We start from the raw sequence: 18,183 nt of genomic DNA on the forward strand, positions 1-18,183 counted from the left end.
CGCGGTTGGTAAAGCCTCCTCGCCTCGCGCCGCCCGCTCGGCCCCGGAGGTGCGGGGCCCTGCCCCTTCGTCGCCCGCCGCCCTCACCGCACCCTCACCGCGGGGCTCGTCTGGCTCTGACCCCCTCGAGGGCCGGCCGTGCGCGGAGCTGAGGCCTCCCGACCGGGGGGAGGGGGGGGCTTTGCCAAGCTGCACCTGCGCCCCCGGCATCTCCCTGCCCCCACGAAGGGTCACCTCGCTGGGGTCACTTGAGCTCTTCCTGCCAGCGCCGGGGGCTGGACCCGATGATCCACCAGGTCCCTTCTAGCCCCCTGACAAGCTATGAGTCTACAGAGCCGAGCAGGGGCTGGCTCAGCCTCAGTTTCCCACCTCCCAGCCCCGGCGAGGGCGCCAGACGCCCCCCCCCCTTCCCGGGAGCGGGTCCCACAGCATTTCTCGGACTCCAGAAGCCGGATCCGTTCTGCCAGCTCTCCGGGGACAGGGATCGGGACATTTACTGGAGGATTTGAAAGCCGCGTGCAGTGGCAAGGCAGGGCGTAACTTCACTCCATATCTGCCGCCCGGGCCCCAGGAGTGTGGGGAGCTGCCAATGCATGACCGCCCCATTAGCCGTTCAGATGTTTTATATCTTTATAGATATTTTATTAGGTATTTATTGAGATTAGACGCGTTTTATTCCTCCCCCCCAACCTCCCGCCCCATAAAAGCAGTGGTAATAACGCACGGGTTCCTCCTTTGAAGCAAAACGGGTTGAGCACTAAAACGCACCTAACAAAGCGAGAAGGGGCTGCAGGCAGCACCCAGCTCCCCCACTGTAACGCGGTGTCGTTGCCTTCATTTATTCACCGCCCAGGTGCCGCCAGACAAAGGTCCTTCAACAGGCGACAACGGGCTCGGTGTCCAGTTCATCTGAACTTTTCCTGCGGAGCCACTCAAAACAGGATCTACACCCAAGCCCGATTCACCGCGGATCTTGGTGTGGCCGCTGCAGCAGAGGCTCCTTCCCCCTTTCTGTCTAAGCGACAGCCGGGCTGGGGCCCGGGGGGACGAGCCCCGTGTGGGTTTCAAGGGAGACCCTTGAAAGAGCCACGCTGGGAGAAAAAGTAGGAAACCCCCTGCCCATTATCAAGGCTGGTTTCTAAAGCCGTCATTTCCTAGCTCAGCAACTCTGCTGGGAGTTAAGTTTTATCTATACATCCAGCCCTGGTGCAAGGGGTGGGGTGCTTGAATCTATCCCCTGGAAGAGGTCTTCCTTCCTCCCCTTCTCTTGGGCAGGTATGAAATGAGAGCGCGCCGCTCTGGCCTTTTATACGTAGCATTTACTTTATTGAAAAAAAAAAACAAAACTCCCAAACTTTGCTGTTACCAATTGGCTAAATGAGCCCAGGATTTTCAAGCCTCCTTGCCGCGGATGTGATTCTGTCCGTGCTGCTGGCAGGGTGGAAGCTGAGCCGAGCCTCCGGGGGACCTGCCCAGGGGCAGGCGGCAGCTGCCCCGTCCCCGCGCGCCCCACCAGGCGCCGGGCTGCTCCCCCGGGGAGCTCAGCCTCCCGCGCCTCCCTCCTGCGGGAGAGGGATTATTAAAACCGGAGCCTATGACAGTATTTACAGCAGACCTTGGAAAGTTAGATTAATACGTATCCACAACGGATCGTCGGTCCTGCAGCTCGCGAAGGTTTTTTTTTTTTTCCGGAAAAGTGTAGGGTGCGCTTTCTCTGCCTTTTCTGGCGGGGAGGGGGCTGGATGGCAGGGGGCTCGGAGCAAGCCTGCCCTCATTTAGCTCAGCAGAGACCTTCCGGCAGCCCCGTGGCCCAGAGGGTCACCGATCCAGGAAAATCGAGCCCTTCAGGCTCGGACTTTCTCCCTCTCCCCACACCGAGACCAGTCTGTCTCTGCTCCCCAAGCCCCTGGGCTTGTCCAGGACAACCCTGGTAGAAACCCAGGCGTGGGCACTGCCCGCAGCGGGGCACGACTTGGCCCCAGCTCAGACTGCGCATCGCAGAGCTGCCCCGCGAGTTATTAACCGGCATCGAAATACTTTAGAGCGGTTATTGCACATCTCCATTTCTCCGAAGTAACGGTTTAGGGCAGTACGCATTATAAATGATACCTGGTCCCTCGTGGCTACATTTAATTTAGCTTGGACTTTTAGCTCTTGCAATTGCCTTGAGCAACCTTAATTACCCTTTCTTCTAATCTCTTCCCCGCTCCTTGCTAAGTTCTCCAAACTTTTTTTATGTGAGCTCTCTCCTGAGTTTGCCTGCCTTGTTCTGACTTTGCCTGAAGGTCTTGATTGACGCGTGTAATTATAATTATAAAAGATGATGGCTTGGGGAGCCTCCAGCAGCCTTGATCAGTACAAGGAGCATGGACTGAGAATATGTGATGTTTCCCTGTTCCAATGTATGTTAATGTAAATGCACAATCTTGGCTGAGTTAAGTTCTTTTGAAGTCACGGGCTTCTTCAACCCCTCCTGGTTTCTATGTCCCGAGCTCCAGTTTCCGAGCACTTTACAGAGGCCAAAGAGTTGGATAAGTCTTAATGGGTCTCTCACCAGGCAGGGGCAAACGGTGTGCTACCTTTGCGTACAGAAAAAGTATCTTGAAGACAGTGTGATATATGTATGCCTATATGCACCCATACACCCCCACACACGCACATTATACACACTCATATATGTGTGTGTGTGTGTGTGTGTGTGTGTGTGTGTCTGTATGAGCCAAACGCGCGCGCGTATATATATACATACACATATACACATACACACACACACACGCTTCAATCAAGACACACATATATGGTGTGTATGTATGAATAAATATAGAGTATATTTATACAAATATATGAGTACACACACATATATACACACAAATACACACACATATATACACAAATACACGCACATATATACATACCCACACATGCATTATTTCTATATCATATTTTATATATACATACATACACACATACATTATATATCATGTTATATATACATGCACCTACATACACATTATTTATATATCATATTATATATATACATACACACAGATATTATTTATACTATACACGCACATATTATTTGTATATTTCTCTCGGAAAGGTAAATCTGGCAGAAAGGAGCCCTTGATCAGAGCAGACATGCGGAACTTTTTGTCCCCCTCCCCAGCCCTCATACAGAGATAAATGGAAGCAGACTGTAAGTGCTGCTGGGAAGTCTAACTCCAAAGGGTGTTACAGGGACAGATTCAGGAAGGAGCGAAGTTTGCATCCTCTGCCTCGCCTCTGTTAAAGCGGCACGTTTGCAAACAGAGTCTATCAAATTATCAGATGGTGAAAAACGGAGGCTGTAGTCAGATGGGAGGGGGAAGAGCCATTATCAGCCCCGCTGTCCAGAGTCCACTTGCTGATGCATCTCCCCCGCCCCCCACACACACACTCCCAAATACAACACAACAGAGGAGGCATTTTGTGTCAACTTCGCGGAGCGCGGAGTGGCGGGGAGCTCTTTGCAACAGGAGAAGTGCCCTTTCCTCCCCCAGCCCTTCTTCCCCTTTCCCCGTATTCCGGGCACATTTATTCCGGGAAATGAACCGTCCATTCGACCTCCAGCACCGCATTTTAGGAGCTGCCTTTCTCGGATATAGCTAGTACGAAGCACGCCCCGGCCAGCCCAGAGGAGGCAGAGGGGAGGAGGGCGAATCCTTGCCGAGAAAGTCCTAGTTCTTCCCTGCTTGGAAGAAGGACTTTGAGCACCCCGGGCAGGGACTCAAGTGCTTTAGGAGCCCTTAGAAAGTCAACCGCAGGGAAAAAAACAAAGCTGCCCTTTGCATCTGATGTAAATAACACAAGAAGGTGGGGGGGTCAAGCCTAAAATACTTGCTCCGGGAAAATGTACATCAGAGGTGATCAGTCCTTTCAAAAGTCTATTACACTGGTCTATATTGAGTGCTTCGCGGACGTCTTCCCGAGATGTCGATCCTCCTACTCCAAAAGACAGGACTGTTTCGAAGCAGTCAATTATTGACTGCCCAGCTATTTTTAAAGAACAATAAAGCTTACAGCTGCACACTGGCATGGACGGATGCCTCGCACACCCCAGAGAGTGAAACTTAGCGAGGGCTTTATAGAGGGAGCTGGTTAAGTTAGCGGCCGGGGCTTTCTTTGATTGTTTTTCTTTTATTGCTAAATGAGTCATCACCGGCGAGGTGTTGTAATGACTTCACCTTGGACCTCCCAGCCCAGCCGGGTGGGGACCCCGCAAGGCTCAATCCTGCCTTCCTCGCTTCACACACCCGGTTTCAATCTGGATTCCCTGCAACCCGGTCGCTAAAAAAAATCATGGGCTTTCAAAAACACATTTCACCTTTGCACTGTTTGCCATTAACATCGACCCGCCTGCAAACCTAGAGCAGGGGCTGCGGGGGGACCGCTTCCCTTCTAGTTTGCAATGCAACTTTCTTATAGGCAATGTTTTGCTAGGCAGACCGGGAGCCTGCCGGTTTAGGCTTAGGGTGGAGGGTTTAGGAAGAGAGAAAGAGAGGCTGTAACTGCAAAGCAGCCTGAGATACAGCGAAGCCAACCTTTGGTACATTTTATGATGTGAACAACACACGTGCCCAAAGGTTGCAAAAGGAATTAACTGAACCAATAGCATCAATAGCAAAGTGCAAGCTCTCCCCAGCTTTTACCCCTGTGCCATTAAGACACCTATAGAGCCGAGCTCTCAATGAACTGCTGCTAGGTCTTTTTTTCCCCTTGTGATTAAGTATTTGACTTTCATCTGGAAAATATGAGCTAATGCAGCAGGATTAAAATGCAGCCCGGACCTGTTGCCATTAACCATCTGAAGGGGAAAATGTCCCGGCTTTGATCATTTTTTTAATGTTTAGAAAGTTTTTAAGGTTTGCCCACTAGGCAATGAGGAGAGGGATTCAAAAGGACCCTATGCTTAAATCTCGCACGTAAAAAGAGATCGTACTCGGACGTCCCAGCTGGGTTATCCAGACGAGTAAACGCTACTCCTGTCAGGGTTTGCAAAATCGCAGCTTTTGATCTTGCCACTTTCCTTTATTATTTAAAGCGATTCTGGTTACTATGTTTGCACTTACCTTTCCTGTTGCAAACTTATTGCAGGCTAGCTGCACTGCTGCTTATTTGCTCTTCTGGTTAGGGTCTTTTGACCGCCTTGCTGCTTCCTTATCTGAGCTAGTCAGATCACTTAGTAAAAGTGAGGCTGGAGCAGACCAGAAATACAGCTCTACATTTGTGTGAATAAAACAAGGAGCCTATCAGGGCTGGACATGGCTCTGTATCCCAAGAGACACTTGATTTCGACAGTTTAGACCCAGGCTTAAAAAAAGAAGAAATTACTTTCCCCCCCCCAGACAACTGACGTTGATCTCAAAACAGGCACTTACATCTCCACTCCCCGTACATATCAATTGTCTAATGACGCTTGGACTACTTTTATTTAAACAAAAAAAGTTTATCTTTGTCACGATTACAGTTTGTTCCCAGATGTATATATACGCTAATATATGTGCGTATGTTTGGTATATGATGCCTCCACACACGTATACGAAGCTATACAAAGTCCTAAAGTAAACCGCTTCAACAAACACTACATACACAGAAAGTTTACGTTTGAGAAATCATGGCTGAAAGATAGTTATAGATCGATCCATGCAGATTTGTGTAATGCGTACAGGTAATATATTAAGAATAGGTCTGTATTAATAATATATCCCCAGATTAATAATATATCCCTATGTTAATTAATATGCGTGTGTGTGTGTGTGCACTCTATGTAATTGCAGCGATTTCCCCATCCACTTTACAAAGATGATTCTTCTTTGAGAGTTGATTCCGGAGGTCCCTGCAGGGCAGGTGACTCAGGCTGTTACTTTGCTTCACCTGCCTTGTTTTACTGGTCTCACGCTCTTTGTCATGTCGTGAATTGAAGAGCTACACCAGCACACTGAGGATGTCATCTTACTCTTTCCCATATAAAATTACAACAGAAAGTTACAAGTCAGTCAATCAGGATCTAACTTTCCAAAAGTTTCCTGAAGAGAGTTTCACATACTACAAATCAAGACTGGCAGTAGCAAAATCTCTCTCATAAACAAGACCTGCAGTCCTCATTCGGGCAAATTAACCTCATTAACTTGAATGGGAGTTTGCTTGAATACGACCTGCTAGGGGGAGGGGCTGGAAAGCCAAGAATTTGCAGCGAGACATGCATTTACAACTGTCCACTAATGTTGAGACTCTAATCCACATTTCCTACTAAATCCCACTTCCATTATAGCTAGCAACAGTACAAAAGATACACTACATCCATATTTAACTGTGTATATACTCTTTGGAGTTTTGTTAGTCATTGCATGTTGAAGTGTATTAAATGCAATTATTATAACTAATAATTATACCAGGAAATATTTCCTCCCAGACTCTACTAAGACCATTTTGGAATAATATGTCATATCCTGAGGATGTACATTCAGATTAGGGTGGCAGTAAATATTATACAAGCAGGGAAAATTCAGTTAGAAGCTACAACTAGATTATTGTTTCTCTTCCCATGTGACCAGTTTTTCAAGTTAATGGAACAGTTAACCTCGTTAAATAATCATAGTTAAAGCTGCTAAAATTTTTATTGTGTCACTGACAACACCTAAGACAGGAAGCTAAGTAAAGAAAAAAGTCCTCCATTAAAGTGCCTTTGTATTGCTTATAAATCAGATAGGGACTATTTTAAAAGTCCACTTTAGGATTCCACAACCCCTTGAGCACTATTAAGATCTATTGAATCCTAGTTGCCAACCTTGAGATTAGTTTAGTGATCAGAAACTGGTTCAAATCTGTAACACAACAGAAGTTCAGTGTACATAAACTGGTTTTAACCATTTTGAAAGCAGTTTAAGATAAAGCTGAATGGATATAGTATCACACTTGACCAATTTAAGTTAAATCAGGTTATTGAATTTCTGTCCTAGATCCTTTGTAAATTCAAGTTACGTCACAGTCCCCCAGCATGCCTTGTACCTCACCCACCAATCCCTCTCAAAGGGTGGGTGGGCTAGCTTTTGGCCCAAGCTGTCTGCTCCAGCAGAGCCGACAGCTCTAGTGCCCCTGCCCCCCACCAGCTTCTGCAGGCATGGGGCTTATTTCTGGAATAAAAAGTGAATGTCTGTTCACTTACTTATTGGTTCAATCTGTGCAACTTGGACTAACCTGCAAAAATTGAATCAATTCAGCCTCAGGCTTTTGGATTGTCTGCACTTTTTAGAAAGACAGCCAACCCATAGGAGCAGTCTGCTTATATTCTAAATTATACTCACTTTTCCAGACTAGACCCAACTTTCATTGAAATCATTAAAAATTATTCTCCCATGAGCACCTGTGGGAGTAGAATCAGGCCTTTATCTTAAATGTAAATTAGTCTTGGAGTTGATCATCCATTCTAATTCCTCGTATAAACCTAGTAATTGATTGATATGAATAAATTAGACTAGTGGACCTGTTACAGTCATGTCAGAAAATGGTTGTATACATTACTTACTTTTAAATTGTTTAGAGCATGGAAGTGAATGGAAAAATATTGTGACTGTAAAAAGTGAATTCACTCAGCAAGGGAAGACTAGATGCAGCTCTGGTTGTAAGGAATAATTCCTATGGAAGTCAACTGCCCTAATTCTCCTTACACACCAGTGTAAAGTAAGAGTAATTTAATTGACAGGAATGGGGTTACACTGCTGTGAAGGATAAAATAAAATCCATCTTCTTAAGTGTTGTGCTTACTATGTCAGAGGGGAAAGAGGTACTGGGAATGAGTAAGAGAAAGTTAAGTCACTCCTCTCTACTTTTATCTTTAGAATATAAGCTTGATTCTAAAAGATCAATGACACTGGTTTTCTATCAGTGTAATTTCTTTAACCTCCCAGAAGTTATTCTAGTGTAAATGAGAACAGCTGCTTTAATTTCTGTCCCATTTCCAACTAATAGCCTGCAAATTATACAGATGTATTGAATGAGTACCAAATTGGTGAAAGTTGCATTTATTTGCTGCTTGCTATTGTTTATGACCTGTTTATACCCCTGGATGACGTTCTATTTTCAATTATACTGTAATAAACTGGAGTCCCTCTCTGGCCTTTGATTGCTGTCTTCCTGACATACCAAAGTAAAAGAGAGCAGGATCTGGCGAAGGACATGAATTCCCATTGGATTTAACTCAGAAACTTCTATGGCATTTACTTTTGTGTTCTCCAGGCTGAATTTGGCTCAATATCTGTGAAGCACAAGTGTACATCATATAAACTCACATCAATACAGCTTTGCTAGTTTATACCAACTCAGGATCTGGCCTGCATGTAGATAGATCTGAAGCACATGAGGCACCTTACAGCATGATTTATATTTTTACTCTTTTGAAGAACAAGATCGAGGGGATGGAGGGTCAGTCCTTTCTATGCTAAACCAAGTCAGGAACCAAAAGTCTGTAGTGGACTAGCCCAGTTTAGCTCCTCTACAGTCTTTAGCCTCATTCAAACTGACGACTGCTAAAGTGAACTGAGAACATCTGCATTAAAATCTCCCAAATGACCGGAGATAAGTACAGCAGGTCAAGAAGTCCAATATCTGGAAGATATATGCAGTCCTTGAGCCAGAAGCAACTCTCAGTATCTCTGGAGTAATGCCCCCCAGCACAGTTTGACAACGCGCAGTTTGAGAACCGATAACTCTGACTGTTAAAATGTCCAAAAGCAGACCGGGGCACAGTTAAGTCTCCCACACTGGTTTGCAGTGAAAGCGCTGGCACGAGAGAGAATGGAATCAGGTCCATTTGTTTGAATCTAGTTAAGGTAGAGAGGCTTTTTTTTTGCTGGAGACAGAGGAGCAGCTCCAAAGAGGATGGGTTAGTGGGGGTCCTGCTTGCAGTCTAAGAGATCTCGGATTTTACATAGTGATGGACGTTTTCCTATGGAAGCCTTCTGACTGTAAGGCAGGAGTCAATTTCACTAGTGCGGGCAAGTAAGCTGTCCTTGGAGAGCACAAGGACATGCTGGCCCTCATGCCCTGTTGCTCCTGGCTGATTGTATGGGGCTGAAACTGCCCAGGATCTCAGGTGCCGGTCTCTGATGAAACACAACACCTTGGTTCAGAGGGAGAGATCATTCCTTGGACCCACTAGCCACCCTTCCCAACAGGGAGGTACTAGGCCCCTCTGGGACTGTCGCTGCCTTAGGGAGAAATTGGGGCTCATTGATCACTGGTTACTGGAAAAGAGTCCTGGGCTGAGATACTCTACTGGGCTCCAGTGGAGGGAATAGCCGCAGCTCCTCCCAAGAGATACAGTTCAGGATACAGCTGCATTTTCCTGCCTATATTTCCTGAAAATTAAGATCTTTACTCCACAGCCCACCAGCCCTGTCTGCCCAAAGTTCCTCAGATCCTCTGTGGGCAAGCCATCAAAGCAAGCATGTTGCTCATGGACTGGAGGGGACCTGCCTCCCAGAAACTTTCCAGCTGAAAACCAGCTTGGAGGGATGCAGGTTTTAATTTGTGTCCCAAAAATTCAGGCTAAACCCCCACTCCTTTCAGAGCTTGCATACTTGTCTCCATAGGTGGCATGTTTAATGGTGCTGAGGAATTACCTGCCTGCTGCTCAGTCAGGGTGTTCTAAACTGGAGGTGGAGGATCTCTCTGCCAGGGTTGCCTTGTCATCGGCAGGCAACTCCTGTGCAAGAGCTGCAGCAGTCCCTTTGCAAGCTAGTCAGGAACAAGCAAGAAGTAGAGAGCGCAGGGAACTGGAAGGCAACGAAGAGTCCATGGAAGAGCAGTGGGTGCACAAGGTGAGCTGGATGGCTGCTAAAGTGATATTCTTTCCCTTCCAGCCCTGGCACATGCATGTCCGCTTCTCAACACTGTGGTTCTTCTCTGCTGTCCTGAGTACATGCACCCGAGACTCCTCCACAACTTCAGGGCTCTTAATTATCTCAGCTTCACCTCAGCTCCCCCATTCTAGAATGCTAGAAAAAACAAACCCTCTATTGTAAGTGCCCATGCACTCTGTGGAAGGGGTAAGGGAGAATAACTTGATACTCAGCACTTTTAGGAAGATCAGAAATAATGTAAATAGAAATGAAAATCAGGGAGAGCATTTCAGGCAGAATCTACAAGGGGTAAAGCGCATGCCCCTAAAAACCTCAAAAAACATTCAGGTGAAACCACAACAAAACCCAGACCAGCATGCCACATTCTGCAAAGCCTTTAATGCAGTAAAATAAATGCCTGCCAGCTTTTCAAGGCAGAAAGCTGGGGTTTCCAAGTTTTTACAAATTGCATAGCAATATTAAATAATGCCACTTTTTCAGGCTCCGTGAAGGCTATCTGCCCTTTTTTATAGTACCTAACTGAAGATGTATTTGACATCTCTTTTACTTGTGCAAAAACAGACAATGTGTCTAAGAGTGCATGGAGTGGACTTTACTCAAAATGAAGACACAATTCAGTTAAACCTATTTTGTACATCTGTATATATTTTATAAATCTCTGTACAATTGCACAGCTATTAGTAATTTTTATAAATAATAAACCTAACAATGTTATGCAATGCATTTTCAATTATTTTAGATTAGCATAAGGACAGATGGCATACTTGGTGAAAAGAGAGTCAGTTAAATCATTGGCTGTTTACTTAGCTTTTTAAAATGCTCTCAGTGGATTGATATTCTTGTTGATTAACTATAAACACAAATTAAAGAGTTAAGTTCTCTAATAATGATGATTTTTTAATTTGGAATAGATGATAAGGCTCCAGGTTAGTACATTTAGGCAAAATGCCTAACAGAAACCTAAGAGAGAGTGGTTACTTACCAACCGGTGTAAGTCCATGCTTTATAGATTCCTGGAAGTTGCCAGTGTGAGAACTAGAAGACATTATTAGGTACAAATCAAAAGTGCCCTTGAGTATAGGGTATGCAGCATTGGGTATGGGAAAAGGTGCGGCCTGTAAACTTCTCTGGCCTTGGGACCCAAGCTACAATAACCTTCAGTGAAAGTCAGCGTGACAAACAACAACAAAAAATTATCCAAGAATTCAGAAAGTAGAAAGCATGTCTTTCAGTGGACTCTGTACTTTTTCCAACATTAGTGACCTGCTGTAAACCATCTATCCCATTTCATGATAGTTTCTAATCAGAAGAATTGAAACTTGTGATAGGTTTGGCACGGTCACATGACTTTGTACAGGTTGATAAGAGGACCCTGTTATAATGTGACAGCAGCAGAGATAAGAACTCTTGGCAGATAATGGCAGAGAAATGATTAACTTGCAAGTGGAGAGGTGCTATGAAGCACAGAGTGTGGAAGGTTGTAAAGTTCTGAGGTCAGAAGATCATACTAAGTGGATAAAACCGTACCAATGTAAGCGTAATGACTATAAACTTAGGCTTGTGACCTGTCTTCTCGATGTCATCACCTCTTTGCACAGTGGACAACAAGCATGGCTATTTTGGTTTTTGTAAATATTCCTTAGATGGCAAAGCAAACAAACATTAATTCCTTAAACCAGGTTGTGAATTTACTTAGGATGCTACACCTAGAGTAATAGCATCAGCAAACCTACAGTGAATTTTTTTGTCAGACAAAACCATTTTATTGTACCTACTCATTAGAATGGAAACGTGTTTGGATGATAGCCATTTAGTTAAGAGCATGTGCTATTTTTCTAATAAAGTAGGGTTTTACAATATAGTTAAATACTGGTATCCTGGGATTGTAATGCCTGGCCAATATCTATGTACCCAATTAAAGCAGCTTTAATGCAAAAACTGCCCCCAGAATGTAAATAAATGGTATCAGTAACATTTTGCTAAAAAGAAATATTGTCAGGCTGTGTAGCAATGTAGAACATTACAATTTATTTCAACAAAGCTGTCAGTGGGCCAAGTTCAGAAATGTGTAAATGCAAAGGAACTCAATTTTAGTAGAGTTAAGCAGCACTTTACACCCATTTCATTGATGAGAGAATTCTGCTTCTAGGGGCTGTTTCTCCTCTCATGCTAGTGAAGATCAAGAATGACTCAGCTGAAGTTAGTGGAATCATATCAGGATATTTTTTGCAAGATCAGAATCAAATCCATTGTGCCTAATTTACATTATTAATTTGATAAGTCTCCTCTCTTCCAAAACAGAGAAAATTAACTGCACTAAGCAATGAAATTTTCATCAGGCTCTAAAGCAACATACACATACTTTTACTTGTTTGGGCAGGATTCATATCATATACTACACAGACTGAGATGTTTTTCAGCCCTGTCCTTCTGCTCAGGAACGGAGCTAGAGATGAAGGGCTTTTAATTTTAAGAATGGGAGAGCAAATATGGGCAGTGGTTTTCCTTGCTGGTTTAAGATAAATCAGATTCCCCCAGCATCCCAGCATGCTGTCTGGGCTAGGCAGGGCTCTTTGCTCCACAGCAGGGCTGGCCCCTCCCCTCTGCTGCCTACCTGCAGCTCCACCAGGACTAGGGCGTCTCCCCCCACCCCCGCTGCCTAAGCACTCCCTGCTAAGCTGGAGTTCCCCCCTACCCTCTGCCTTGCAGAGAGGTGTCTGTGTATTAGCTAGCTGTCCACATGCTGGCTATGGTCCCTGTTAAATCAACAGGTAGAATCAGCAGGTAGGTAGTAATGTCCCTTTGTTGTTTTCTTAGTGGGGCAATAAACACTGAGTTAGGGGTGATAAACACCATGTTATCAATTCCCTGCTGGGCTAATCAGACCATTCTGCTGGGGCCTGGCCATGCCCCTTCAGCTCAGTATTATACAAGGGAAGGGAGGGCTGCTCTAGTGGCCCATGGCTTCTAGCCTGAGCCACTGCAGGCATATGCTGGCATTTTAGGGATGTCCCTCTGGTTAGAAGACTGATTTAGCTTAGCCAGGTTAGACTAACCTGCAAAGATTGAATCAATCACCTTAAGGTCTGACTTGGGAGCCAAGATACCTGATTTATAATTTGGGTTACAACACTCCGTTTTTAGCAAGTTAAATGCTACAGGTCCTGATTTTTAATATTGGAAATGAACAAATGTATATGTGCAAATATATACAAAATGCCTAATTTACCATAGTATCATATTGGTAGGATTTGTCAATCAGATATTTTTTCATACATTTAATGTGTTATGTTCATAAATATTCATTTGTGCACTCTATCACCGTAATTTTGCATGAGACAATATAAATCCATGCACATTTGTGAATCTAAAACTCCTCCTTTTCCCTTGTCACCTATTTTTGATTACCTAACAGGGATATTATGAATATCGTAATGTTTGTCAAGTGTCTTGAAAGTGAACGTACTATGTAAAAGTTTATTACTGTTATTATAGTTAAAGCCAAAATTTAGAAGTCTGATTAAGTAGATGCTTTTAATAAAAATTCAGCTGAGTCTTCACAGTCACTGAAATATGCTGAAGTGACTTTATGTTTATCAAGAATTGTTAGTTCATAAAATCTGATTTGATTCAAACTATATTTTATTTTAATTCATTTGATGATCACAATGCTTTCAACTTATAAAAACCGAAAGACTGTTTTTCCATGTGAGAGACAATAAAATGAAAATGAGAAATGTTACAAATGATGTAGTTAACAACTTTTCCCTGTGTCAGCTGAGACAATGTAAGCTCTGTTGGCCCAGGTACAAGAATATCTATAAAGGAATCTGCTGTACATGGGGGAGAGACACTAAATCACAGGAATTATAAAGAAAACTATCATTTTTGGCTTCAGTGTCTGTAGCTCCTTTCCTTTTTTGCATCAATATCAAATGTCAAGGTCGTTTAAAAATGCATCTCCTTCCCTTTGTGAAACATTGTCTCCAATGATAAAAGAATCTGTGCCAGGTGCATAGGCAAACAGACTTTTAACTTTCCTTAGTACCCTGTCCAATGGGAAGGAGGAAAGTTGTATGAAAGCTCAAGGACATTCTACATCATTAAAGACAGCCAGGCTACTAAATATGTGGCAAAAAAGACTTGCACCCTAACTGTACAAAATACAGGAGAGCATGTGTAACATTAAGCATGTGAGTACTCCTACTGAAAACACATGCCTAAAATTAAGCATGTGCTTATGTACTTTGCTGAATACAGAACTTAAGTCCTACCAATGGTAAAAACACATTGGTCTTAAATGAGAGCAAAGTTCCCTTGTAGTTGTGGCACTATGCAATAATTTTCTACCTTTCTGTGTTCCATGGCTACTTTCTTCTGACAACAGCAAGAAAAGGCTCTTGGAAGATAATACTTGTACAGTTATATTTTACACATGGTTTCCTGTCCACGGTCATGGAGGTCGTGAAGGGAGATGGGAAGGTGACAAGCAGAAACACATTTCACCCATACCTTTTCATTTATTGCAAGAGGAAAAAGTCCATGATTTCAAAACTCCCTGATTTTCAAAAGGTTGTCCAGACTGAATTTTACATAAGAAATCCTTTTTCAGCCATTCATCACAAGGCAGGGTGAAAAGGTTTTTGTTGTTTGTTTGTTTGCTTTAAATCTTGTAATTCAACACAGGCATTTTAATTGGGCCAAAGCTCAGCAGGATAGGAGAGTGCCCCTTTTCTTAAAGCATAAGAGACTGGGAAGTGGCTTGATGAGAACACACATATCTTCAGAAAACGCTCTAAAACCTGTTTCAATCTTTGGTTCTAAATTTAGTAAGAATTTACTCTTCTCTTTCAGTTTTTAAACATTACTGTCTTTGTATCTAGAGTATTTACTCCTATGGTATGGGTAATCCAGCTGGGACCAAGGGCAAGCATTAGCTGTGTGTGAAAAGCTTCCTTCGTTTTAAAACGTTGTTTTCAGTTAATTTTTTCCAATATTCTTATTCTTCCTGAACCATTTATTTTTGAGAAAATAATTTTCAGTATATTCTTTCCTTCTTGAAACATGTTATATTATTTTTTGTGTTCAAATAAATTTCACTGGAAAATTCACATTAGGTTAATTAGTTTTATCCTGTAAAAGAAAATTATGTAGCTCTGTAGAGGAAATTAGAAAATCTAATCTACCTATTGATATTTAGGGTTTTTTTGTGAGTGTTTCAGTCAAACAATAATACTGGAATTCATGTTAAATACATTTTTATTTAATAAATGTATTTCCTTCAGCTGCTTCCAAGTTATTATGAACACCTAATATTATTTTACCATGTCATTTTAATGTTCTGAATATGTGGTATTCATGAACTGTTCAACATTCAAGTTTTACTGGTCATATAACTCTCATGCATATTTCTGTTCTCTACTTGAATTACCATAAATTATAGAATCGGGTATTTAAGGCAAATATTGACGACTACAACTTCCAAAATCATTCCATGAATATTCTGAAATAGTTGCCTAGTTCAGTAAATATTTATGCCAGCAATTCTTGCAATTTTTGCTAATACAAAAGGGATGTGAACAGGGCTGAAATAAAGTAATTGAAACATTTCTATAAAATTAACCCCCACATACAGATTTTCAGGATTTGCTCTACTCACTGCTCACAGATGAGTTTCACCTCATTGCAAAAGGCCAGTGTAAGGTCTATGAACCACATACATTTCTTTTAGGCCTTAATTTGAGTTTTTTTGTGTGATTTGATGAGGCACATGTCTGATGGCCCTTTGTAAAGGCATGAGTTGCTGCGACTGGAAGCAAGAACTACTTTTGCAAAGGTAGCAAGTTTGGTCTTATATCTTTAAAACCCTTTTTTTTAAATTTACTGCCTGCCTTCTTTCTCTTCACCAGTCTAACTTATTGGCATACAAAGAAAAATGATATTAATGAGTTACTTAGCCTTTTGAAGCTTATCTGGGAGGCTCGTTTACTAGGAATAAAAGCATAGTATTTGACTTTGTGAGAAAACAGCAGATTTTTGTGAAACAGGCAGGAGGGAAAAGCTTCCACTTATTGCATAAATGGCAGATGCTTTGAACTCATCCATCACTGTACATAGAACTGGTGAGCTGCAAACAATTCCTTTTTATAACACTATTAATAAAAAAACCAGGACCTTATTACTCTGCAAGGAGACAGCAGAAAAAGATCTTAAATAGATCTAGTCTGTTGTTTAACAACTTTTGAATTTGACCCCTAGGGTTCCTGACTATTTGCCACATATAAATAGTGCAGATAGTACTTACTCATATTTACCAAATCTAAGATGATTTTGGATTGAAGATGACCTCCCAATAATTAGATTCTATATGTGGAAAATTTATAAATTTGTTAGAATTTTCCATATAGAAAATCTAATTACTGGCAGATTGTCTTAAATTCATCCTCTGCACTGCGACAGCAGGGTTGGAGGAATTGGCAAGGGGGCAAGTGGTGGGGAGGGGGGCAATTGGCCTGAGCCCCACCCTTTTTTCTCTACTCCCCCATCACTTGTCTCCCCCTACCTGCCCTGTAGTACCTGCACTGCTTTCTACCCTGGCCCTTTCCCTTTGCTGCCCACCTTTCCCTTTGCTTCTTCCCCCTGCAGCTTTGGCTCCCTCCAGCATCCTTTGCCACCTGCCCCCACTGTCAGTTGCAGCCCTGGCCCCACTCTAGCCTGGGGCACCTAGCAAATGATCGCTCGGGCTCCAACCTGCCTTCACAGGAGCGATTGCAATGGTGGTAGCAATAGCCCAGGCAGGGAGGGAGGTGCAAGAGGCTGCAGAGGGCAGGCTGCAGAAGCTAAAGGGGCAGGTAGGGGGAAGGTGCCCAGGTGGGGGAGAGGCTGTGGGGGACAGGAGGCTGCTGCGGATCTGACGCCGACCCACACTAGGACTAGAGCTGGAGCCACAGCAGCTGCCTGCCCTCTCCCATCCCATACGCAACTCCAAGATGACTGGCTTTCTTCCCCATGTTGAATAGAGAGAAAAAAAACACCTCATCCTGGATTTGAGTAAATATGGTACTTGCAAAGAAGAAAATTCTGGTAAGACTGACTTAAAATATCAACTCTTTAATTCAGAAGACTTAGCCCTGCAAGATACCTTGCACACTTAATGATTTAAATGGAAGCTGAAGTATCTCTACAGTTCATAGGATCAGGAACTTAAGAGCTGTGAAGCCAATGGAAATGTGGTATATTCATAGAACATAAGACTGGAGAAAGATGGGTGTTCAGAGGCTGCGTTTTGTATATAGATATAAGAATATTTTCTTACTGATGTTTGTACACTGTACTCGGGTAGAAAGGTTTCTGAAGGCCAGTGAATAATTGAGCTGTGCATTACATACATTGTAGGCCAAATGACAACCTTGTATAAAGCTGGAATCAAGTTTTAAATCCCTACCACTGGGATCTGCTGAGAGGGAGATACTGCAGTTGAACAGTCAACATCTTAAGGTGTAAACACACAGTATGCCCTATTTTTAAATAGACTTTCACTGGGACAAACAATAGATTGTACAGAGAGGTGGGATCAAATCCTTTAGAAAGATTTCTGACCATTTTCTTAATAATTGTGAGAAATGTAGCACCTGGAAAGAGAGATAAGTGGATTTTGCAAAGCACAGATATAGGCCAGGTAAATATTGTTCAGTTTTATGGCACTAATAATTAAACAGCATGCTAGTCTGTCTCTTGGAAATTGAAATTTTAAGGTGGTTTTCTGTAGCTTGTTATGCTGACATCTAACATCATTTATGGTACGTAACTATTATATATCTAGTTGTGAGCTGCACAATAAAATAGTGTATATTTTGCATATATGGAATTACTATAATTTACATTGAATATGAACAATTCTATCTATCTATTGTTTTTCAAAGTCTTCAAGGTACTATCCACTTGCAAGTACTGCATATAATATTCATTCTTTATAGCCAGCACAAAGAGATTGCATATTTGGGAAATATTACATTAATCAAGAGCATAGTTTCCATAAGTGTCACATGACTAATGGATTATTACTGTGTCTTGATAATACCTGGTGTCATTTCTTCATACAAATTGTAGAAAATTCTTCATAATCTATTGTGAGAATTAGATATTATTAAGGAGAGCAAGATTTTAAAAAGTGACGTGTGAGTGTGGGTGCCTCCATTTTTTGGGGCCCATCTTGAGATGCCTTTAAAGTGCCTGGTATACAGAATGTGGCTGCTCCACACTTCTTGAAAGCCTGACTTTATTA

The sequence above is a fragment of the Crocodylus porosus genome, unplaced genomic scaffold, assembly GCF_001723895.1.
Source record: "Crocodylus porosus isolate Cpor-Errol unplaced genomic scaffold, CroPor_comp1, whole genome shotgun sequence".
In the NCBI taxonomy this organism is placed as follows: domain Eukaryota; kingdom Metazoa; phylum Chordata; order Crocodylia; family Crocodylidae; genus Crocodylus; species Crocodylus porosus.